Source organism: Chrysemys picta, chromosome 6, assembly GCF_011386835.1.
Source record: "Chrysemys picta bellii isolate R12L10 chromosome 6, ASM1138683v2, whole genome shotgun sequence".
Lineage (NCBI taxonomy): Eukaryota > Metazoa > Chordata > Testudines > Emydidae > Chrysemys > Chrysemys picta.
In genome coordinates, this window is record NC_088796.1 from 99,131,807 (window position 1) to 99,156,316 (window position 24,510).

Below are 24,510 nucleotides of genomic sequence, written 5' to 3' on the forward strand. Positions count from 1 at the left end.
ATTCTCCAATTTGTCACATCTTTCCTGAAATGCGGTGCCCAGAATTGGACACAATACTCCAGTTGAGGCCTAACCAGTGTGGAGTAGAGCGGAAGAATTACTTCTTGCGTCTTGTTTACAACACTCTTGCTAATACATCCCAGGATGATGTTCGCTTTTTTTGCAACAGCGTTCACTGTTGACTCCTATTTAGTTGTGATCCACTATGATCCCCAGATCCCTTTCTGCAGTATTCCTTCCCATTTTGTATGTCTGCAATTGATTGTTCCTTTGTAAGTGGAGTACTTCGCATTTCTCTTTATTGAATCTCATCCTATTTACTTCAGACCATTTCTCCAGTTTGTCCAGAGCATTTTTTAATTTTAATCCTATCCTCCAAAGCACTTGCAACCCCTCCCAGCTTGGTATCAACTACAAACTTTTTAAGTGTACTCTCTATGCCATTATCTAAATCAGTGACCAAGATATTGAACAGACCCAGAACCAGTCCCTGCAGCACCTCACACTTATGCCCTTCCAACATGACTGTCAGTCACAGATAACTACTCTTTGGGAATGGTTTTCCAACCAGTTATGCACCCACCTTATAGTAGTTCCAATTAGGTTGAATTTCCCTAGTTAGTTTATGAGAAGGTCATGAGAGATATTATCAAAAGCTACTAAAGTCAAGATATACCAGGTCTACCGCTTCCCCTACATCCACAATGTTTGTACCCTGTCAAAGAAAGCTATCAGGTTGATTTGACACGATTTGTTTTTGACAAATCCATGCTAACTGTTACTTATCACCTTATTATCTTCTAGATGTTTGCAAATTGATTGCTTAATTATTTGCTTCATTATCTTTCCAGGTACTGTGACAAAGTTCCTCCTCTATCTTGGTGGGTCCTGCGCTTATTGGTGGATTTTCTTGCCGCAGTATCAGAGGGGTAGCCGTGTTAGTCTGAATCTGTAAAAAGCAACAGAGGGTCCTGTGGCACCTTTGAGACTAACAGAAGTATTGGGAGCATAAGCTTTCGTGGGTAAGAACCTCACTTCTTCAGATGCAAGAGACCTTCCCCTCTGGAAGAACCCACAGTCCAGGTCAATTGGGAGGTTTTGGGGGAATCCGGGCCCGCCCTCTACTCCGAGTTCCAGCTCCTTGAGTATTCTAGGATGCATTTCATCAGGCTCTGCTGACTTGAAAAAGTCTGATCCTACCTCATTTTTACTGGCATTCACTGTCGCCACCAATCTTCTTGGTGAAAACCGAAACAAAGAGGTCATTAACACCTCTGCCATTTCCACATTTTCTGTTATTGTTTTCCCCCCTCATTGAGTCCTTGGTCTTCCTCTTGCTTCTAATGTATTTGTAGAATGTTTTCTTGTTACCCTTTATGTCTAGCTAGATTGATCTCATTTTGTGCCTTGGCCTTTCTAATTTTGTCCCTACATACTTGTGTTATTTGTTTATATTCATCCTATGTAATTTGACCTAATTTCCACATTTTATAGGACTCACTTTGCAGAACTCTTCCTTCCTTTTCTCAGCACTGTCTGTCCAGGTACAGCGGTAGAAGGATGAGCCTCCTAAAGGTTTAGCAAATTTTAATAATAAAACCATACCAACCCCATTCATGGTTGCTTTTTCATCTGCTGATCTCTAAGCATTTGATAGAGGTGATTAAGCATTATCTGTATTTTACAGATGGAGAAACTGAGGCAATGTGACATAAACTGACTTGCCCAAGGCCACACAGCAAGCCCATAGCAGAGTCGGTAAACAGAACCGAAGGGTCAACTCTTGGCCCCATTGGAGTCAATGGCAAAACTCCCATTGATTTCAGTAGAACCAGGATTTCATCCCAGGTCTCCTGCTTCCCAGCCTTTTTGTTTGTTTATTTATAAAGCCTTTATGTTCTAGGGACAAATGGGGGTGGGGAAACAACTAACACCTGGAAATTCTGTCATATGCAAGCATTCTGTTACTGTTATAGAAACGGAATTTTAACTAAGGTCTAGATACATTCCAGCTAGTCACTGTTAGTCACCCTACAGCTTACAAAGTGGCTTTCACCCCGTGTGTTCATATTAAATAATGTGCATTGTTTCACAAATCTGAAATGTGCTGCTCTATTGGTTCATGTCTGTACAAGTTTGAAATTTTTCATTTTCAAAAATCACACATCAGGGAAATAACCTGCCCTAAGCACCATTTCCTTAAATGAAACACAGTGGCTGTTTTATTGACAATGCAGAGCACTTCAAAGTCAATACAGTAGCAGTGACTCTAAAAGCGAAGACATGACTTGAGAAAATTGTAATATGCAGTGTGAAAACAACAGAGAATTGACATAAGAGAATGCAGAGGACCAAGCTTTAATGCACAGGATAAGTGCCAGAAATACTGTATTGTGCACCACTGTCTCCTTAAAGTTTAAACATGAACAATTTCAAAATTCTGATAGAAAATGAAACACAAAGCTTCATTAGAAAACTAGCATTACATGTCCCTTCATACATCATTTCTTAAAATATTTATTAGCTACATCTTCCAGACCAGGCAGGGCCAAACAAATTGATGTTCAGTTACCTCAGTGGTATGAGCCAGAAACTAAACGCTGTTGTAGTCTAGAGCCTAGAGGGGAAGAGGATTAAGAAAAATCTTTAGTTTTTTTCCTGAACTGTAAAGTTTTCAATACAACCCTTTCTTTTCAAGTACTTTCCCGCAATGCTATGTGAAACTGCTGCAAGTAGAATCAATACCCCACAATCCCCAATCCATAATCTCAACATACTCAATGCTTCTACACAGCAAAGTCATGCCTGTAGATCAAGATTGAAATTAATGATCGTGCATTCAGAGGAGCTCACACTGTAGCTGTCTATACCAGTGTTTCTCAACCAGGGGTCCGGGGCCCCCTGCGGAGCCACAAGCAGGTTTCAGGGGGGCCACCAAGCAGGGCTGGGGCCCAGAGCAGAAAGCTGAAGCCCCACCGCATGGGGTTGAAACCCCCAGGGCTGCAGCCGAAACCTGAGCAATGTAGCTTCACGGGGGGGCCCTGTGGCATAGGGACCGAGGCAAACTGCCCTGCTGGCTACCCTCTGTGGCACAGGTGAGCCCTGGAGATTTTATAACATGTTGGCGGGTGGTGGGGGAGGGGGGGGAGGTTCAAAAAGAAAAAGGTTGAGAACCCTTGGTCTATACCATAGTTAGCCTGGAGAGACATTTCTTAAAATATTATTCAGAATACAGGGCTGATAAAAACAAGAGCAGTGCATGAAAAAATATCCAAGGAAATGTATATAACTATATTAATGCAATGACAGGCTGCTGGAGCAAGACAGCTTTCTGCCTACTGGAGCCAGACAGAAATCTTCTGAAGCATGCAAAGCTATGAGACAAGCCATCAAAAGTGAAAGCTGCCAGGAAAAAAAATTAACTCATTAGTGCCTAGGTCAGCACTGAATACTGGTAATATATTGGTATGTTATTCATTGGTAACAAGTTTTGTTAAATGCTATATTATATTTTCTCCAAGGATAAGCTCTCGTGACCATTTTGCCTTCTACTAGCGGTCACATTTCTCTCTCTTTTAGAGTTCATATTAAGCAGTCTAAAACTCCTATAAATATGTGGGGGAATTCACATATATAACTCCCAATAATACTCAACATTTGTTGGGCATCTTTTTAGAAGAGAGCTTTCAGGTTGATTGATAACCCCTTCCCCCCCACTAACTAAGAAAAAAAAATCAAAGCCTCACTAACTACAGCAGTGCTGAATTCCTAGCACTCTTCCTTTGCTATTTGTTCAAGTTCAGTTCAAGAGACAAACATGTAAATCTTCATTTGCTTTCATGCTGGTAAACTATTCCTTGTTCTTTTAATACAGATTGGAAGCCAGCTAACTTTTATGATCCTGGACACACAATTATTACCAAAAAAACTTATTTGGGAATAACCACCTTCTTCTCTGGGCATAAGAAACAAAAAACTTTAAATTGAGCTCACACATTGGCAGTGCGGGAATTTTTACTGACTCACAGAAACTGCAGGATTCCAAAGCTGCATAAATCTATTATGTAGTTCTGGGGTGTACGGAATAATTTTTCTCTAGTACATTATACAGCCTGGTTTATATCATATCCGGACTCCAGTAGTTGCTATGATTTCTGCAATTATCCTTGCTGATTAATTTTTTACATGGAATTAGGTTATTGGTTATGCAGACTACCATACGGTATACATTAATAGATACTCTTTTGTCTCCTCTTGCTAAGAGTGTGAGCAATGCGATATAGAACTGCATCCATCACAATTTTATAATAATTTATTTTTAAACAAACTAGGTGGCTCATATATTTTTAGTCTCCTTTTAAAATCTGTCTAGAGTAGGGTATTCTATCTAACCTATGACTGTAGAATCTAAGTACTTTTGAGTTAAATTAGATCTGCATAGTGAGGCCCCAGTGGACTTCAATAACTCTCTGATTATCTCGATTCACTGGTTATAAGAAGTTCCTCTTGCAATATCCTATTTTCAGCACCCCCCTTCCTTCCACCTCATCATTCTGGTTATGAGGGAAAATCCTTATAAAAAAGGATGGATCTTGCAGTGTACCCTAAAGAAGATCAAATCATGGATTAATGTGACCTTCTCTGGAAACTTGTTCCATAGGCAAATCCTATCAACCAAGAATGCTTTCTCTCCTGCTCTCTCATGTTTTGTCCTGGGTTGTGTGTATTGCATTGTCCCCGAGGAGCACAGCTATCTTGGTGGTTCAGGGACAGAGATGCATGTGCTAACATAGCCAAGTTCTGACCTATTGCTGTCTTTGAAAACCAAGACAAGCATCTTAAACTGGCAAAGGAAGTGGACTAAAGCACTCGTATCTTGTGTTCTTTTGTGATGACAATTGCAGAAAGATCCAGTAGTAATAGTGTGAAGACTTGCCCTTGTCCATATCATTAGAGGAGTGTTTTTCAAAGTGTGGGTTGCGGCATGTCAGGCTCTGGGTCGCTTTGGTCAGCACCGCCAGCCGGGACGTTAAAAGTCCTGTCGGCAGTGCTGCCCAGCTAAAGCTGGCTCCTACCTGCTCCAACACCGTGCTGCGCCCCGGAAGTGGCCAGCAGCGGGTCTGGCTTGTAGGCAGGGGGGCCAAAGGGCCCCGAGCACTGGCTCCGCACTCCCATTGGCCGAGAACCAGCAAATGGGGTGCAGTGCCTGCGGGCAGGAGCTGGACCTGCTGCTGGCCGCTTCAGGTGCAGCGCGGTCTGCAGTGCCAGTACGGGCAGGAAGCCTGCCTCTGCACCCTGGCTGCACCACTGACTGAAGGTAAGTCTGAGCTCCAACCCTGCACCATCTCTGCCCAGCCCTGAGCCCGGAACCCCTTCCTGCACCCCAAATCCCACATTCCCGGCCCCACCCCAGAGCCTGCACCCCCAGCCCAGAGACGTGACCCCCAACCCCCTGCCCCAGACCAGAGCCCCCTCCCATACTCTGAACCCCTCATTCCCAGCCCCGCCCCACAGCCCTCACCCCAACCCTCTGGCCCAGCCCTGAGCCCTTCCTACACCCCAAACCCCTCATCTCCAGCTCCATTGGGTTGCGGGCATCAACAATTTTCTTCAACTGGGTCCCCAGAAAAAAAAGTTTGAAAACCACTGATGTAGAGTTCCTCATTTAGACCTACCAGGGGCTGGCTCTGTGCTAGGAGGCACCCTGGATGTTAGCAGATATAACTACCAAGCTCTAGTAACATGTGAGAACATGAATTCGGATATAATGCGGTAAAGCAGTGCTCCGGGGGTGGGGGGGGGCGGGGCTGCGCACTCCGGTGGATCAAAGCAAGTTCGATATAATGCGGTTTCACCTATAACACGGTAAGATTTTTTGGCTCCCGAGGACAGCATTATATCGAGGTAGAGGTGTACTTTTTCAATATTTTGTCCAGGAATGGGAAGTTGAAGAAGCCTTCTGGGCCGACCGTTGGCTTCTTAAGGACTGAGTGGCTATTGCAGTTTTCAATGTGGCTGGTATGTTTGCTTATCTGAATTGATGTGAAACACCATGAGTTAAAAGCAAAATTGTGTTATTTAGGTTTACCATCCACTGGACTAAATTCAGCCCTGGGTTAGACTAGCCTCTGACAGCATAATCAATGGTGGAAGCCTCTGGCAGTCATAGTCTTGCCAGAGGAGACTTGCAACAGCACAAGGTGCTCATCCTCTCTTTTGCTAAGAGGACTGCAGAGAACCCGGGCAGCCTGTAAAGTTACAATGATAACAAGAGAGAAGATCGGGCCAGGGTGGTTGAGGCTTTCTTTGATTCAACACCATATAAGTCACAACAGCCCAGAGCAAACTGCATCATCACCAGTCAGTCAAAATACAGGAAGAAAAACTGAAACATCCAAATCATTGTATAGAATGTTAATGAGACTAACAATTAAGAGAGAATTTTATGAACTATTAAAATGTCCATTTCCTTTTGTTTCTAAGAAAAAAATTTAATACAACATGTTCAAATGGCGATAAAGTCATTTTTTCAGGTTTGTCTTAAATGAGGTACTTCAATTACTGATACACAGATTTAATAGAATAAAGAGCACCTCACAATTTACACACATTACTAGTATCCCTTATTGTCTGAAAAAACACTATACTGTCATAGGCCACAAAAAATACTCAATAGAAACAAGAAAAAAATCATTTTAAAACATTTTGAACCAAAACAAGTTTTTTCAAAAACACAAATTTTATATAATGTAGAAGTAATCTATAATGTAATGTAATAATCTATCATGTCTGTATATAAGGCCAGATCCTTAGCTGGTGTAAATCAGCATCGCTCCATTGAAATCAAAACGGATTTATACCAGATGAGAAGCTGATCCATGATTGGGGTCTCATTTTCAGAAAGTTCATAAATAGTAAATACACAGCCATGTGTCTGAAACTATCAGTTAAAGAACACATTGTATATCAAGTCTCTCTTCTATTTGGTCTTTTGGTTACATTTAATGATGCTTACATGGTTGGAAACATATGCCACTTAGGAGTGGCTTCTTCAATACAGTTAAAATACAGGTCTTGCACTTCATCAAGTTCATGGGTAAATCTGAAGTAAGCATTACAGAATTTGAAAGTGCACATTTTAAATCATAGACAGCAGTTTAAATTATGTAGAGAGAGGGGATGCTAAAGTCCTGATCATCCTTCCCAAAATAATTAAATCAAAACCATTTGAAAAGGCTACATGGGGAAATAGATTTTGTGCCTGGTTTTTGATAGGATACTGAGAACAACAGACATTGAGAAGATACCCTTGTTTAATAGCACACAGTAATATGTACGCATTTTTATAACATGATTCTAAAAGTACATTTTGTGCCACATGCAATGCAACATGCAGGCAAAGGAATATGTACAGGCAGAGTAAGCATTTACAACTGTACTACTCTGCATAAAACTTAAAATAATTTTCAGTATCATTAACAGTTGGGTTCAAATTACAACTGTAAAGTGTTAATTGAACTACTTCTCGTACTATGTGATTTATGTTGTTTCATTAAGGAACTAACGAGAGACAGCATATATATGGATGTTTTTATCCTAATTTGTTTTAATTATCTCCTTTTTTAAAAACAAAGCCATGCTGTTCAAAGGTTAAAAACTACCAAAGCTGCAGATAATTGGGCGGGTTTAGTAGAAACAGAATCACCCAAAGTCACAATCACTATAACAATAATGCATTACAACACTATTTAAGCAAAGCGTTTGGGGGAATCTGAACCATATGGGCAAAGAGATTAATGAGAAAGCCAACCAGTACATCAGGGGTCAAAACTGCATTTTGATTAATCAGAATTTTCACATTGCTGAGGCTTCTTCATATGGGTTTAGTAAGCACACACATTTTTCACTGGGAAACTACAGAAAATCATACTGGAAATAATGTCACTTTGGATTAAAAAGAAACAACTACTAACCCTCTCTTTTTTGGAGTAAGAAAGCACTTATCAGTTCATACTACCAGAAGCTTTGCATGCTATAATCATACCATCTTTTGGAACCATTTAGATTTTCATATAGGAAGAGCTGTTAAAATGAGCAAGATTATAATCAGGGCCAAATGAAATGGTTCTGATAATCCTTATAACTTTAGGACAGGTTCGGTTAAGAAGACACCCTCCAATTCACACCGGAGGAGCTAAACCAGGCCCTGGACTCCCTCCTCTTTGCAACTTCTGCACAGAACTCTATTCCTGTATGTCTCAGATGCTCCCATTAAACTCTCTTCTGGTTCCTGGCTTGGCTTTCCCATACAAGTGCTTATAATGATCTTTATAAGGTCCTTTACATTTTGGCATGTTATTGTATGCAATGTAGCAGGATGCTTGTCAAGCCCTGGACTTAGAGTTAATATAAATTTAAAGTGGAGGCACGAAGGGCCCAGCAGAGAGACAGCTGGGCTCCAAGGCAAACACATATTTCAAGATAAGTGGAGCACACATCTCAAAGAACCTCCAGTTACAGTAAGTAACCACCTCCTCTTCTTTGAGAGATGTTCCCTATATGGATTCCAGATGTGGGTGAGTAGTGAGCAGTGCTCCGCATGGAGGCAGATGCGTGGACTCGCATGAAGTGAGTCTGCAGGATGGCTCGGCCAACAGCCGCAACCACTGCTGCTGCTGGGGTGATGGTGTCGTGAGTGGTAAAGGTGTGGACAGAGGTCCAAGTGGCCGCCTTGTAAATGTCCTGCCAAGGTACATCCACAAGGTAGGCCAATATGGCAGCCTGCGTGGAGTCAGCCGTGATTCCAGGGGGCAGAGGAATGTGAGAGAACATAGCAGTCTGCAATGCAATGGAAGATCCATTTAGAGATGCATTGCGAGGAGAGAGCTTGGCCCCTGAAACGTTCCACAATGGTGACAAAGAGCCTGGGTGAAGCACAGAAGGCACGGGTGCATTGGAGGTTCAAGGTAGCACCAGGCAGACATCAAGAGAAGGCAGCGTTTTCACTCTGGGGAGGTGTGCGGTTTGGGGTAGATGATCGGAAGGTGGATGCTTCGGTTGGAATGGGGAGACCAGCTTGAGAAGAAACTTAGGGTGCAGGCACAGGCAGGGCCGATGCGGGGGGGGGGGGGAGGAGCCGGTACAAATTACTGGAGCCCGGCGGTTCGGAAGGGGGCCCGGGGCCTGGCTTCCACCCCCTCTTGTCGGCCCTGTTTAGCCGGTCCGCCCTTGCTGGGGGGCCCGAAAAAAATTTTTCACCGGGGCCCGAACCCGCTCTCAGCGGCCCTGGGAACAGGAAGACTGTCTTTGTGGAAGATGGTATAGGGAGGTTCAGCCATCACAGCTGCCAGCTTGCTAATGTGCCTCGCTGAGGTGATAGCCACCAAGAAGATCACCTTCATGGGAGAGGTGGCTGAGGGAGCAGGTTGCGAGGGGTTCAAAGAGCAGTTTAGTGAGGGCAGAGAGGACAATATTCAGGTCCAAAGAGGGGATAAGTTTCCATACCAGTGGAAAGGTGTTGAGTAAGCCTCGAAGGAAGTGAATGGTGATTGGGTGAGCAAAGATGGAGGAGCTGTCCACAGAGGGGAGGAAAGCAATGAGCGCCACCAGGTGGACCCGTATGGAGGAGTGGGCGAGGCCCGACATCTTAAGTTGGAGAAGGAAGTCCAAAAGGATAGGAATAGAGATGGAGTCTAGAGGGTAATGATGGCGGAGCTTTCAGGCGGTGAAGTGCTTCCATTTCCCTTAATAGCAGGCTGTGGTAGATTGCTTCCTGCTGTGCCTGAGGACATCATGCACAAGATAGAACATGATCTGTCTACACGCGAGACCCATCCAAATACCAAACTGTAGGGCGGAGCAGGCGTGGTTGGGGTGCTGCAGGCATCCCTGTGCCTGGGTGAGGAGATCCGGGTGAGTGGGAAGGCAGATTGGAGGAGAGGGGCGAGGTGGAGGAGGTCAGTGAACCAATACTGGTGAGGCCAAAAGGGGGTTATCAGGATAACTATCGCTCAATCCTGTTGCATATTATGGAGGACTTTCAAGTGCTGGGGAATGGGCAGAAAGGCATAGCGGACTTTGGTGGTCCATGGCAAGAGCAGGGTTTTACCCCGTGAGCCCATCCCGAGGGCCCCTCTGGAGCAGAAGAGGAAGTATTAATGGTTCTCCATGGTCCTGAAGAGGTCCTAATGCGGGGTGCCCCACCAGAAGTGTGGGATCATGGAACTCCCACTCATGATTCACATGGAAGGACCTGTTGAGCGTGTCCGCCAGGAAGTGGCAGATGCCCAGAATGTGCATGGCGTGCAGCGTGACCTTATGCTGGATGCAGCAGTTCCAGTGATGGATGGCCTCCACGCAGATAGAGCGCAACATGGTGCTGCCTTGCTTGTTGATATACACAACTGCCGACATGTTGTCATGTAGCAGGAGAATGTGCCATGATCTTATGAGAGGGGGAATGCCTGACAGGCAAGGTGGTCAGCTCGGAGTTCCAGGACATTGATGTGCATCCTTGCCACTCGTGGTGTCCAGAGGCCCTGGGGCATGTAACCATCCAGATGGGTGCTCCACCCTGTGAGGGTGGCATCTGTGGTGAGAATGGAAGGGGTGAACAGGGTGCTGACCAAGACATTGGACGGACTGGTCCATCAAGTGAAGGATGCCAGAACAAGGCTTGTTCAAGTGATACATCTGAGGTTTGTAGATCAACTGGAGCCAGAGTTGAAGGCAGCACATATGGAGGCGGACATGGGGCATTACGGATGTTCAAGCCACCATGTGACCAAGGAGGAAAAGGCATTGGAAGATATGCATGCCTGGATTGTGGCGTAGCTGTGTGATGAGAAAGGTGAGGGTGGCAAAGCGGTCTGTCGGGAGGAAAGTGAGGCCCATGATAAGTCCAGGCGCACCCCAATAAAGGTGATCTCTTGGGTAGGGATGAGGACTGACTTTTCCTCATTGATACAAGATACCCAAGCTGGCGAGGAAATTGTGAAGGGTCTGGATAGTGGAAAGGAGGCTGGTGTGCAATGCAACAAGGAACCAATTGTCCAGGTAGGGAAATACAGAGTGGCCAAGGCATCGCATATGGGCTGTGACATAGAACAAAGAACTTTTGGGAACATGCAGGGAGTGGGGGCAATACCAAAGGGGAAGACCCGGAACTGATAATGGCAGTGTTCCACCACAAAACGGATAAATTTCCGATGAGCCAGGTGGATGTCGATGTCGATGTGGAAATATGCATCTATTATATCGAGAACCACGAACATGGAGCCCTGGTGGAAGGACAGAATAACGAGGGGAAGCATGACGATCTGGAACAGGAATGAACTTGTTGAACAAGTAGAATCGGGTGGCAGCCACCCCCATTTTTTGGAAAAAAGGAAATAAGGGGAATAGAACACTCGGCCCCGGTAACAGCGGGGAAGACGCTCTATTCCTCTTGGAGGAGATTGCAATGGGAGGGATCTCCATGGTCACCATGGGCAGGCAACAAGGGGGGAAATGAGAGGAACTCTTTTGAGTATCCCTAGTAAATGATGTCCAGCACCCAATGACCAGTGGTGATCTTGTCCAAACTGCGGGTGAACAGGGCAAGATGGCCCCCAAAGATGACATGGGGCACCAGGGGAGGGGCGGGAGGAGGTTCACGGGTCTTGATAAAAGAGTCAAAACGGCTGTTTGGAGTGATGTTGCAAAACACTTGAGGGAGTGGAAGAGATAGCAGCAGAATAATGGGGTTGTTGAGTGTGTGGATGGGCTCTTGTGGTAATTGATAATAGGGCGGTAGGTGGCGCGGGCAAAAGGACAACAGTGGCTGCCTGTGGGTTGGGGTGTAGATACCGAGCAACTGCAGAGTGGCGTGGGAATCCTTGAGAGAGTGGAGGGCTTTTGACTGTCAAAGGGAAGGTCCTCGAGAGTGGTCTGGACCTCTGTAGGAAATCTGGAGGACTGGAGCCAGGAGTCTTGGTGGAGAATGATGCCAGTCACTAGGCAGTGGGACGCAGTGTCAGTGGCATTGACTATTGCCTGGAGCGTCACCTTGGTGACCAGTTTGCCCTCATCCAGCAGCGCCTGGAAATCCTGCTGTTTGTCTGCTGGGAGAAAGGTCTGAAACTACATGAGCTTTCAGTGCATCAGGAAATTGTACTTTGCCAAAAGGGCCTGGTAATTGGCAACGCGAAACTGAAGTCCCATAGATGAATAAACCTTTCACCCTAAAAGGTCCAGCTCTTTTGATGACTTGTCTGGGAGGGTGACCTTAAGGTGTTGTCGTCAAGCGCATTTGGTCATTGCATGCACTACAAGGGAGTTGTGGGGCGGGTGGGTAAACAAGAAATCAATTCCCCAGAATGAGACAAAGTACCACCACTCAGTGCGCTTCCGAGTAGGGGCACAGGAGGCTGACGAGTGCCAGACCAACTGTGCCAGTTGTAGTATGGCCACGTGGATAGAGAGGGCAGTCCGCGAGGGCCCTGGAGGTTGGAGAATATCCAGGAGCTGGTTTTGTGGGTTCTGGACTTCTTCCACTGTGAGGTTGAGAGCCTCTGCTACATGCTGAAGTAGGTTGTGATACCAGTTATGGTCATCCAGAGGGGAGCGGAAAGGTGGAATCAATGCCTTGTTCAGGGAAGACGAGGCTCCAATGAGGACTGGCGGTACCAGTGGTGCCGGCTGCACAATGATGTCTTCTTCCTGTTTGTTATACACACTATGGGCAGGGGACAGCTGGTAAAATGGCAGCAGCGGTACTCCACGGTCCCAGTAGGGCCAAGCACAGGGGGCACTAGGCATCAGCGGGCCTCGGGGGTAACAGAACCAGGATTTGGCTGAAGGGTTATACATGGGTGGATAGGGTGGGTGTTGCCAGGGATCCGAACTGTGAGAGCACACAAGTGAGAAAGAGAGGTCCGGCTTGGAAAACCAGTCAGACTCTGAGCAAAGGCAGAGCGGTTGGTATGAGCAGTGTGTGGATGGAAGGGGAGTGCCACTCCAGGAGGAGTAGGAGAGGGTCATCCACTGGAGAGGAAAGCAGTGAGGCATCCGAGGGGCCAGAGCGCCGCAGGGAACTGGCATATGGGAGCATCAGCTCAGCAGTGGGCATCAGTGGTACCAAGAAACCTGGCATATGGGGAACAAGGCGTGACAGTCCGGAAGGGTCCGGCGGTATGAACAGTGCCAGCAGTGAAGATGGTGTTGGACCATCAGTGGTGGTGGTAGGCAGTACCTGCGGCTTGTGGTGGTGTTTCGCTTTTGTTCCGTCTGGGGCTTCTTAGGGTCCAGAGCAGCTGGGTGGATGCATGACTTCTCACCCGACTTGGCCCCATCAAGGAGCCACCCTTATGCCCATGCCTATGCTTCTTACACTCACAGTGGGGCTTTGGTGGATGCGGTCTTGGGAGGAAGCTGGTGGGGTGGTGTCAGGTGCTGCTCTGACAGATCCATTGGTCCCAGATCCAACTGCACACGTCGGCGCATAGCCTCCTCCATCAGAAACTTGCGAAGGTGAAGTTCCCTAGCTTCCCGAGTCCGAGGCAGAACTGAGCGGCAGATGGAGCAGTGGGCGACAACATGAGCTTCATCGAGGCACTCGAGACAGTGTCGGTGCTAGTTGCTGATCACGGGCTTTGCTCGATAACGATCCAAAGCAGTGCGGACTGCCACAGGATCATTTTCATCATCTGAGTCAGATGCCTCCAATAGAAGGTTGATTTTCTTTTTTGATGGTTCGGGTCCTGTAGTTTCCGCATCAGAGTGTTGCTCTTTTAAGACTTTTGATGGCATGTTCCACACCTCGTCCCTCTCAGATTTAGGAAGGCACCTCAGATTCTTAAACCTTGGGTCGAATGCTGTAGCTATCTTTATAAATCTCACATTGGTACCTTCTTTGCGTTTTGTCAAATCTGTAGTGAAAGTGTTCTTAAAATGAACAACATGTGCTGGGTCGTCATCCGAGACTGCCATAACATGAAATATCTGGCAGAATGCTGGCACAACCACAGAGCAGGAGATATAAAAATCTCCCCCCAAGGAGTTCAGTCACAAATTTAATTAACATATTTTTTTAATGAGAGTCATCAGCATGGAAGCATGTCCTCTAGAATGGTGGACGAAGCATGAAGGGGCAATAAGAATGTTTAGCATATCTGGCACATAAATACCTTGCAATGCTGGCTACAAAAGTGTCATGTGAACTCCTGTTCTCACTTCAAGGTGACATTGTAAATAAGCAGCAGGCAGCATTATCTCCCGTAAATGTAAACAAGCTTGTTTGTCTTAGCGATTGGCTGACCAAGAAGTAGGACTGAGTGGACTTGTAGGCTCTAAAGTTTTACATTGTTTTGTTTTTGAGTGCAGTTATGTAACAAAATAAAAATCTACATTTGTAAGTTGCACTCTCACGATAAAGAGATTGCACTACAGTACTTGTATGAAGTGAACTGAGAAATTCTATTTATTTTGTTTATTTTTTTTACAGCGCAAATATTTGTAATCAAAAGTAGTAATGTAAAGTGAGCACTGTACTTTGTATTGTGTGTTATAATTGAAATCAATATATTTGAAAATGTAGAAAAACATCCAAAAATATTTATAATACATTTCAATTGGTATTCTATTATTAACAGTGCGATTAAAACGTGATTACACCTCTACCTCAATATAACGCGACCCGATATAACACGAATTTGGATAGAACGCAGTAAAGCAGTGCTCCGGGGGGGTGGGGTGCTCACTCCGGTGAATCAAAGCAAGTTCAATATAACGCGGTTTCACCTATAATGCGGTAAGATTTTTTGGCTCCCGAGGACAGGGTTATATAGAGGTAGAGGTGTAATTGTGATTCCTTTTTTTTAATCAAGATCATTTGTTTTGAGTTAATTGCTTGAGTTAACTACAATTAATTGACAGCCCTAGTGTTTACCTCAATTTATGTATAAATTGTAAATAGGGTCCTCAGAGAGGGGGAAGACGGGAGACAAGGAAAATGTGCATTTTAGCAGAGAGGTGAGAAGAAACAACATTCATCCTCTTTCACCACCAGACAGCATGTTGTCTTCTATATTGTTTGAATGAACTTTAACTGGGGGTAACCCTCAAAGACATTTCAAAATGGTAACTGAACTATAAAAGTGACAGGCAAACACTCCACATTACCTCTCCCCATCCATCTCTCTCCTTTTCACCTAAGACGACAAAATAAACATTTATTGGACTTTGGGAACAGATCCTAGCCTGAGAGTTTAGTCAGCAATATTACTGGAAACGTGTAGTAAGAATTTTGCCTTGAGCTAAGTCTAGCTTGTTAAATTTAGTACTAGGAAGCATTTTATCTTTATTTCTCTTGTAACCATTTCTGACTTTAATGCCTTATAATTATAATCACTTAAAACCTAACTCTCTGTAGTTAAATAAACCTGTTCTATTCTTTAATTAAAACAGTGTTGTGAACTGTGTGGGTAGCAAACTGTGGGATATTGATCCCCTCAAAGTGACAATGGACCGAATATATTTGGACTGTCCAGGAGAGAGCTGGACAGTGCAGAACACTCATTTTGGGAGGGAGGGGGGAAGACTGGGAATGTGTTGGGGTCACCCTGCAAGTAACAAGGCTGCAGGAAGGAGTGTGGCTGGTGTTTGCTGCCAGGCTGCTGGGGTCAGAGTTGCTGGACCAGGGCTGTGGCTATACATAAGTGTAATCTGTATGCTGTTTGTGAGGAGCCTAGATTGGAAGCTACAGCAGCAAAGCATTGTGAGGTACCCCAGGTTCACTGGTCTGGATGGAACCCTGGAATGTCACAGGCCCCAATTCGGATTGGATGCTGCTGTAATACAAGTCCCAATAACCTTCCTTCAGCAGACTTTGCTCTGCCCCCATTGCAGTTCCTCTTTCCTCCTCTGCCCCTCCCCCTTCATTGCAATAAACTCTGGGGTAGGCTGTTTAAAAATACCGTGGAGCTGATGCCTAAACCTCAAAGCCCCCTCTGCTCAACAGACACAGTTCACCTGGCTCCACAGTATGCAGAAGCGGGTCCATCTGCATAGCTAAGCATGGTGGTGCTCATTACAGGGAGAACCAAGGTTGCAATATCCCACCCTGCAGCCTCCACCTAGTATGCACTATAAATCTAAAACAAATATCACATAACATATGCATCCAGCAGAACATCTGGCTACATTTACTATTGTTATATACCAAATTAGAAATGTGCGATTGCAAAGGATTGTGGGACTGGGGTCAGGGTAAGGTTGAGAAGCATTTATCTAGTCCATCTCCCTACATGTGCAGAATTGTTGCCTACACTATGTGTTCCAATGGTTTGGGTAGAGTCGTTTAGAACTCGACAACTGATGGGGCTTCCTGTGAGATAGGATTCCACAATCTTCTAGATGACAATCTAATCTAAAATCTCCTTGTACTCACAAAATCTTCATAGAGATTTAAAAAGCCATTATTGTAATGCTACACATCTGTTCTAAGCACTCTGAAAGCAAAATTCAATTTAAAGTGCAACTGTAAATGCACCTTGGCATGAAGAAGAATCCTTATATTTGGTACAATAGTATTTTAGATGCTTTTTAATATCACAATTAGGGAGGATTAGCAACATCGCCTTTGGATCCAGTACGATTATGCTCTGAATTCAGCAGGCAGACTAACAGGCTCTAGAAGGAAATTTGCACTAGATAAATAAATTGTATTTAGTCTCTCCGTAATACTTATTTCTCAAGTAGGGCAGATTAATGATTTTATGCAATGCTTTAATGACATACAGTTTTAGCTACCAGGGGTATAGAAGAACCACAAAATGATATGACGGGGGTAAATCTCTTGTCCTTTCTTTCCACCAAAAATGTTACATTTGAAGCCTGTTACCTACACACAACTATTAAGAATTCCAAAAATATAAGACTGCGGGCTCTCAATTAAAGGGAACTATCAATGGAGGCTGGCTGCTTCTGAGACTGAATACACAAACCTCACCTATTTCCCCTCTCCCCACACTGGGGGTTTGGAGATATGGGCTGCCAGGAAGTTTTTGTAAATTTAAAATTAAATGTGTGCACTGTGGTTCACTGTTAGCTATGTTTTAAATTTAGCCCTAGCCGGACTATGTTTATTCACATGTTGTAGCAAACTAGGGTCAAATTATCCTTGCTACTTGACAGGCTGCAAGAAGGCTCCCTCCTCTGTGTACAAAGTAGCCATACATAGAATCATAGAAGATTAGGGTTGGAAGAGACCTCAGGAGGTCATTTAGTCCAGTCCTCTGCTCAAAGCAGGACCAACACCAACTAAATCATCCCAGCCAGGGCTTTGTCAAGTGGGCCTTAAAAACCTCTAAGGATGGAGATTCCGCCGCCTCCCTAGGTAACCCATTCCAGTGCTTCACTACCTTCCTAGTGAAATAGTGTTTCCTAATATCCAACTTAGACCTCCCCCACTGCAACTTGAGACCATTGCTACTTGTTCTGTCATCTTCCACCATTGAGAACAGCAGAGCTCCATCCTCTTTGGAACCCCCCTTCAGGTGTTGAAGGCTGCAATCAAATCACTCTTCTCTTCTGCAGACTAAATAAGCCGAGTAAGGCATGTGCCTCAGCCCCTTAATCATTTTTGTTGCCCTCTGCTGTATTCTCCAATTTGTCCATATACTTTTTGTAGTGGGGGGAACCAAAACTGGACGCAATACTCCAGGTGTGGCCTCACCAGTACCGAATAGGGGGGAATAATCACTTCCCGTGATCTGCTGGCAACGCTCCTACTAATACAGCCCAAGATGCCATTGGCCTTCTTGGCAACAAGGGCACACTGCTGATTTATATCTAGCTTCTCGTCCACTGTAATCCCCAGATACTTTTCTGCAGAACTGCTGCTTAGCCAGTCAGCCAGCCAACCTTAGTACCTTTGGCCTTAGCTACACTTGCGAATGTACAGCGCTGTGAGTTAAACCTGACTTCGTACAGCTGAGTAGGGAAAGCGCTGCAGTCTGTCCACACTGACAACTGCCCAGCGCACGGTCATGGCCACATTTGCAGCATCTGCTGCGCCATTGGGAGCGGTGCATTACGGCTATCCCACAGAGCACCTCTTCCCATTCTGGCGCCGTGGGTTGTAGGAAGGGGGCGTGGGTGGGGGGCATTCTGGGTCCTGTCCCAACGCACCGTGATGCATCACTTCGCATCCCAGAAATCCCTTTGTTTCCGTCCACCTTTGGCGCCATCTTTCAACCGTTTCTGTGTAGCGCGATCTGTTGTCTGCGGGAAAAGGAGCCCGAATTGCTGAGGCGTATGCTGACTTATCTCACCAGCACGTCACATTTGGCTGTTGAACTATTCCTTAAGATCCAAAGTGACAGCGACAGTGAGGAGGCAGACGATGCTATCAAGCCACGTAACGCGTACGACACGAAATTGCTTGTGGCATTCACGGACATGCTCAGCACCGTGGAACGCCGCTTTTGGGCTCGGGAAACAAGCACCGAGCGGTGGGATCACATCGTCATGGAAGTCTGGGATGACGAGCAGTGGCTGCAGAACTTTCGGATGAGAAAAGCCACTTTCATGGGACTGTGTGAGGAGCTCGCCCCCAACCTGCGGCGCAAGGACATGAGATCGAGAGCTGCCTTGCCAGTGGAGAAGCGGGTGGCTATTGCAATCTGGAAGCTGGCAACTCCAGACCGCTACCGGTCGGTCGCAAACCAGTTTGGAGTGGGAAAGTCGACCGTTGGAATTGCGTTGATGTAAGTTTGCAAGGCAATTAATCGCATCCTACTCAGAAGAACCGTGACTCTGGGTAACATGCAGGAAATAATGGATGGCTTTGCACAAATGGGGTTCCCTAACTGTGGAGGGGCGATAGATGGGACGCACATTCCTATTCTGGCACCACCCCACCTAGGAGCCGTGTACATTAATCGGAAGAGGTATTTCTCCATGGTTCTCCAGGCTCTTGTGGATCACTGTGGGCGTTTCATTGACATTTACACAGGCTGGTCCAGAAAGGTGCATGACGCACGCATCTTTCGGAACACTTGGCTGTTCAGGAAGATGCAGGCCGGGACTTTTTTCCCAGAGCGGACGATCACGGTAGGGGAAGTCGAAATGCCCATTGTGATCCTTGGAGATCCCGCTTACCCGTTAATGCCGTGGCTCATGAAACCTTACACAGGGAGCCTTGACAGCAGCAAGGAACGGTTCAACTACAGGCTGAGCCGGTGCCGAATGACTGTGGAGTGTGCCTTTGGCCATTTAAAGGGCCGCTGGCGATCTCTGTACGGGAAGCTGGACTTGGCCGAAAACAGCATCCCCGCGGTTATAGCTGCGTGCTGTGCCCTCCATAATATTTGTGAAGGGAAGGGTGAAAGCTTCACTCAGGCATGGACCTCCGAGGTTGAACACCTGGAGGCTGAATTTGCACAGCCAGAGAGCAGGGCTATTACAGGAGCCCAGCCCGGGACTGCAAGGATTAGGGCTGCCTTGAGGGAGCAATTTGCGGCTGAAAACCAGCAGTGATATCTGGTGCCCTGCACGGGAGTGAAGTGCAATAGTTCCAATCTTTAGGAATCAGTGTTTGCTAAGCAGACTTGCAGTGCCTGTATTTCCTGGGCTAAGGAGTCTTTTACTTTATTCAATAATAAATAATGTTTTCATAGCCAAAAAATCCATTTATTGAAAAAAAAATGTATTTATTGAAAAGAAACAAGGGGGTGGAGTGGGGAACGATACAATCACAAATTTGTGTATGTCCTGTCTGGTGTGCTGTGCAATGAGTGCTGCACTTCAGGATAGCTATACTGCCTGGTGATGGGGGTTGAGTGCAGAGGGTAAGGGTCATGGTTTTCAGGGCTGGGTGGTGAAGATACTGGTGTTGGAGGCAGCTGGTGGTGTGAAGAACACGGAAGTTGGGGAAAGTGGGTTAGAGGTCACAGTGGGGCACAACGGAAAGAGTTTTGGGACAAGGGCTGTGCGGGGGCGGGGTGGCGTTTGCGCTTGCGGTACTGCTCCTTCTGCATGGCTTCGAGCTCCTGGATAGCATCTGCTTGGCGCTCCAGGATGCTTATGAGCTCATCTGTGCTTTGCTGCCAGTGCTCCGTGCTTTGCCGCCGGGCGCTGCGTTTTCCTGGCGGATCTTGCTTTCTCTCTCCCTCCTGTTGTGCTTTCTCATTCTCTTTAATAGATTGCCGCATCACTTATTGCAGCATGTCTTCTTCGCTTTTTCGCGATCTCTTCCTGAGTCTTTGCAGTCTCTGAGCAGGCGATAAGAGGGACGGCTGAGGTCTCAAGGTTGATGCAGCTGTATAGGCAAAATGCAACATTTAACAGAGGCATCATTGTTTATACCAGACAGAGTAATGATTCCCCCCCGCACTTAAGGAGTAGAAAACACACAGTGTCTACACAATAGCATAATTTTCCCATTCGAAACAGAGCACACATATCCCACGGGAGCCTCAAAATGGTGAGTAAGGGGGACTGATTGTTTCAGAGCTGCACTGTCCTCTGGGTTTCTGTGCCTTGGGGAGAGCCAACAGCTTCAGGGGGCACCTACACTGAACGCTGTCCCAACATTTTCCACAGGAGTTCGTCCTGGACGATATCTCGCGGCTGAGGGTGACCTGGGAAGCAAGGGAGGGTCTTCTACTGAAATGCGGCTTCCGCCCTGGCCCATATGCAGCTTGCCTGTGTGCAACAATGGTTCCCCCATCCCTCACGGCTCAGTGGCGCAGACACGTTAGCCTGGCTGGGACAAGGACCATGGTGGCTCTCCCGATAAACCTGTGCAAGCGCATTGCACACGTTCTGGATGAGACATTCGAGGAGATTACCGAGGCCAATTACCGCGATGTGATAAACCACATCAATGCACTATTCCGCATCTAGGCATGCATGCCTAATCTTCCTCTCCCAAAGAGCCCGCACCGAAAAAATTCCTTCCCGAAAAAAAAAACCCGCTTACCGGGAACCTGCTCTTCTGTTTGTCCTCCACCAAGTACCGGCCGCTGCGACTGGCTCCCTTCCTCCTGGCTCGAGAAGAGCTCCTGGCTGCATGGCTCCAGGGATTCCGGGGTGTCTCCATCCGGCCCAGCACCCTCACTCCCGTTTTCCTCCTCCCTCCCCCCTCCCCCTCCACCCGCTCTGAAGTGTCCATGGTAGTGCTCGGAGTGGAGGTGGGATTAACCCCAAGTATCGCATCCAGCTCTTTGTAGAATCGGCAGGTCGCGGGGGGAGCACCCGAGCAGCCATTTGCGTTGCAGGCTTTGCGGTAGGCACTCCACAGCTCCTTCACTTTAATCCTGCACTGCAGGGTGTCCCGGTCATGGCCCCTTTCCATCATGTCCTTTGATACCTTCCCAAATATATCGTAATTCCTACGGCTGGAGCGCAGCTGGGACTGGACAGCTTCCTCCCCCCAAACACTGATGAGGTCCAGCAACTCGCCATTGCTCCATGCTGGGGCTCACTTGGTGTGTAGAGGCATGGTCACCTGGAAAGGTTCGCTGATAGCACTCCACGCCACGCGTGGCTGAGCAAACAGGAAGGGGATTTTTAAAATTCCTGGGGAATGTAAAGGGTGGGTCACATGGTTGGTTACCTGAGGCCAGGGCAGTAGAGTTTGAACTGATTACCAGAGTGGCTAGAACAGGCATTGTGGGATACTGCCGAATACTTTTGGAGGCCAGTCACAGCGCATTGGGCGGCCACACTGGCGCCGCAGCGGCAGCGCAATACATGCTATTCCTCTCGGGGACGTGGAGTACATGCAGAGCTGCAACCACGGAGATACAGCGCAGCAAATGCCTTGCCAGTGTGGACGGGGAGTGAGTTACAGCACTGGGGGTGGCTTTACAGCGCTGCAACTCGCAAGTGTAGCCAAGGCCTATGTTGGTAATCTCAACACAATACCCAAGAACTCAATGAGCATACACAATGAAGTAGGACATGGCATGCGTAATGAAAGGTGGTAGCTAGGTCAACGGGAGATTAGGTCCGCACCACGGGTTAGGCTGGTTTAACTGCATCGCTGAGGGGTGTGGATTTTTCATACCCCTGAGTGATGTAGTTATACTGACCTAATTTCCTAGTGTAGAAAAGGCCTGAGAGTCATTTCTTCTCAAAGGCCTTCTCCCAACAACTTGGTTTCAAATTGGCCCCAAGCTGAATCAGTACTGTCTTTCTGAGTTTATAGCCAGGAAGCTCATCTGCCTGTGGAAGCTGTTCATAGGTTTGTCAAGCAGTAGCAAAGAGAAATTTACAACTCTATAGTCAGTTTAATAGTGGCTGTTTAGAACCCCAGAAGCAGTAGTGAAACTGAAGAATCATGTGAATTTTATGCTGCTGCCAGTGCTTGGGAAAGCAGCAGAGATAGATACTATAGTTATTCAAGGAGAAGAAAACCCCAAAAATAAGAGGCTCTGAAAGAGTTTCCCCCACTCTGTGGCAACCAGGGGAGGGATAGAGAATCAGAGCTTATCCAAACTCTTGCAGCAACCGGAGGAAGGGTAGAGTACCTGCGTTCCCCCCTCCCGACACTTCATTCACCCCCTTTGCAAAAACCAGGCAGCTTGAGATGGTAAAGGCGGCTCCTTTTCTCTCCTACAGCTTGACTGGGCTGGAACTTCACATTTATCAGTCACCTAACAGTTAGAGGCTAATATAAAGAATAGATCCCTCAGGTAGAATGCCAAAAAATTATTGGAGTAGAAATTCCAGCCTAGCATATAGTGGGCGATACTACGAGTGAATGAATAAATAAATTCCAACCCCTCCCCCTCCTAGCAGCTGAGGCATCTGGAGTGCCAGGTTTCTCACATGGGTGTCGCCCCAGGATCTTAGGGACATAGGAATTGTAGTCTTATTGTTATTTGTTTACATTTATTTCCAGCTAGTAGGTTTTACTACAGGTGTCTGGAAAAAGTATCAAGGCCTTATCAAGTAGATAGAAAGCAGTAAGCACTGAGTATGAAAGACTGAAGTGAAAGGCATGCTGCTGCTACCAACAACAACATATCATGGCCAAATGACCAGAAAATGACTTTCCTTCCCACTTAATTCAAATCACTGGTTATCTTGACTCACCATTTATTTTAAGCCTCAGGAACCAAATAATTTGCATTGAAAATAATAGTCTCCACCTGATTTACTGTGATCACTTTACGGAGGTTTAATTCAATCAATGACTATAGAAAGTTGCTATTTAACTAATAAGGAATGCAAAAGCTGCGAATCAAATAGGAAAAAAAAAATAAAAAAAAAAAAAAGAGGCCAAGGAACTACAGAGTAGGTGGTACAAACAGGACTACGAATTAGGTAGATAAAGTTAGGTAGGTAATCCTAATTTGATTGCCCAGTGTCCATCTTCATAGTATCTGCACCTCAAATAGATGGCATGGATGTTACCCTCTCTTAGGATGGCCAACTTTCTAAGGTCTGAAAACTGGACTCCCACTACCCTGCCTCTTCCCCCTTGAGGCCCTGCTCCATCTCTTCCTCCAAGGCCCCAGCCCTGCCCTTGCCTCTTCCCCCCAGGCACACCCATGCTCCATCTCTTTCCCACAGGCCCCGCTCCTGCTTGTTACTCTCCTCTTTCCCCGTTGTTCACTGTTCTCCTGCCCTCAACTCCAGAGTGAGCAGCCCCAAGGGACTTGCAAATCCCAGATCCAACAGGTTGCCTGGGAGTACAGGTCAGAAGAGCGCTGCAGCCACATGGGAGCAGCCAGGCAACCCCACTGGCAAGTTAGGATGCGGCCCTCCTGCATGGCAGCCTCTTCCCCGCCTGCTTGAGCCCTCCCCCCCCTGAAGCTGCCTGAGAGTGTGGGCAGTGGACGAGCCAGCTGGTGGGTCAGCTCATGTTCCTTCCCTCCCAGGGAATGTTCCATGTCACTGGGAGCCTCTGACCCCACTCGCCGTGGGCCCCTGCACTCTGTCCTCTTCCACAGCCCTGCAAACCGTTCTCTTCAAGGGCTGCCCGAGCCAGTGCATATGTGCTGCTGTGGATGCTGCCACTTATGCCCCCCCACCCAACCACAGTAACCGGACTTTTAGAGTCCGGTCAGTACATCTGACTGGACGCTGCCAGGTTCCCTTTTCAACTGGACTTTCCGATTGAAAACCAGACACCTGGCAACTTACTCTCTGTACTCAAAAGAGCCAAGAATGACAGAGACAGACAGACACAACCAACTACATCCTGGCCAATATGCTCTTTGGCAGTATTTCACATCTGTGAGAAGGTGCAAGATTACTACCTCTGTAGACTTTTTAAAGAAGTTTCAGCAATTACTTCTTTGGAAGCAGGGCTAAAATTAATTAGTTCAACGTCTTCCTGATTTGAACTGCTAATATTTTTCCTGCCAAGTAGTGCAGATCCTGCAGAGAGAGAGAGAGAGAGAGAGAGAGAGACACACACACACACACACACACACACACACACACACACACAGTAAAGAACAGGACAGGCATATACAGAATCTAGAGGAAAATACTATTAAATATATTGAAGCAAAC

The 24,510-nt window shown here is 46.5% G+C and overlaps 1 protein-coding gene and 1 long non-coding RNA gene across 3 annotated transcripts in view; both read right to left on the reverse strand.

Annotated features, from left to right (window-relative positions):
• LOC101949854 (guanine nucleotide-binding protein G(q) subunit alpha) overlaps positions 1-24,510 on the reverse strand; it is a 220,243-nt gene that overhangs the window by 116,404 nt on the left and 79,329 nt on the right. The gene's annotated exons all lie outside the window — the stretch shown is intronic.
• On the reverse strand, positions 19,667-23,265 carry LOC135972431 (uncharacterized). The gene is made up of 2 exons (XR_010588884.1): positions 20,963-23,265; positions 19,667-20,299 (listed from the first exon to the last, which is right to left on the reverse strand). It is a non-coding gene; the product is annotated as an uncharacterized LOC135972431 (long non-coding RNA).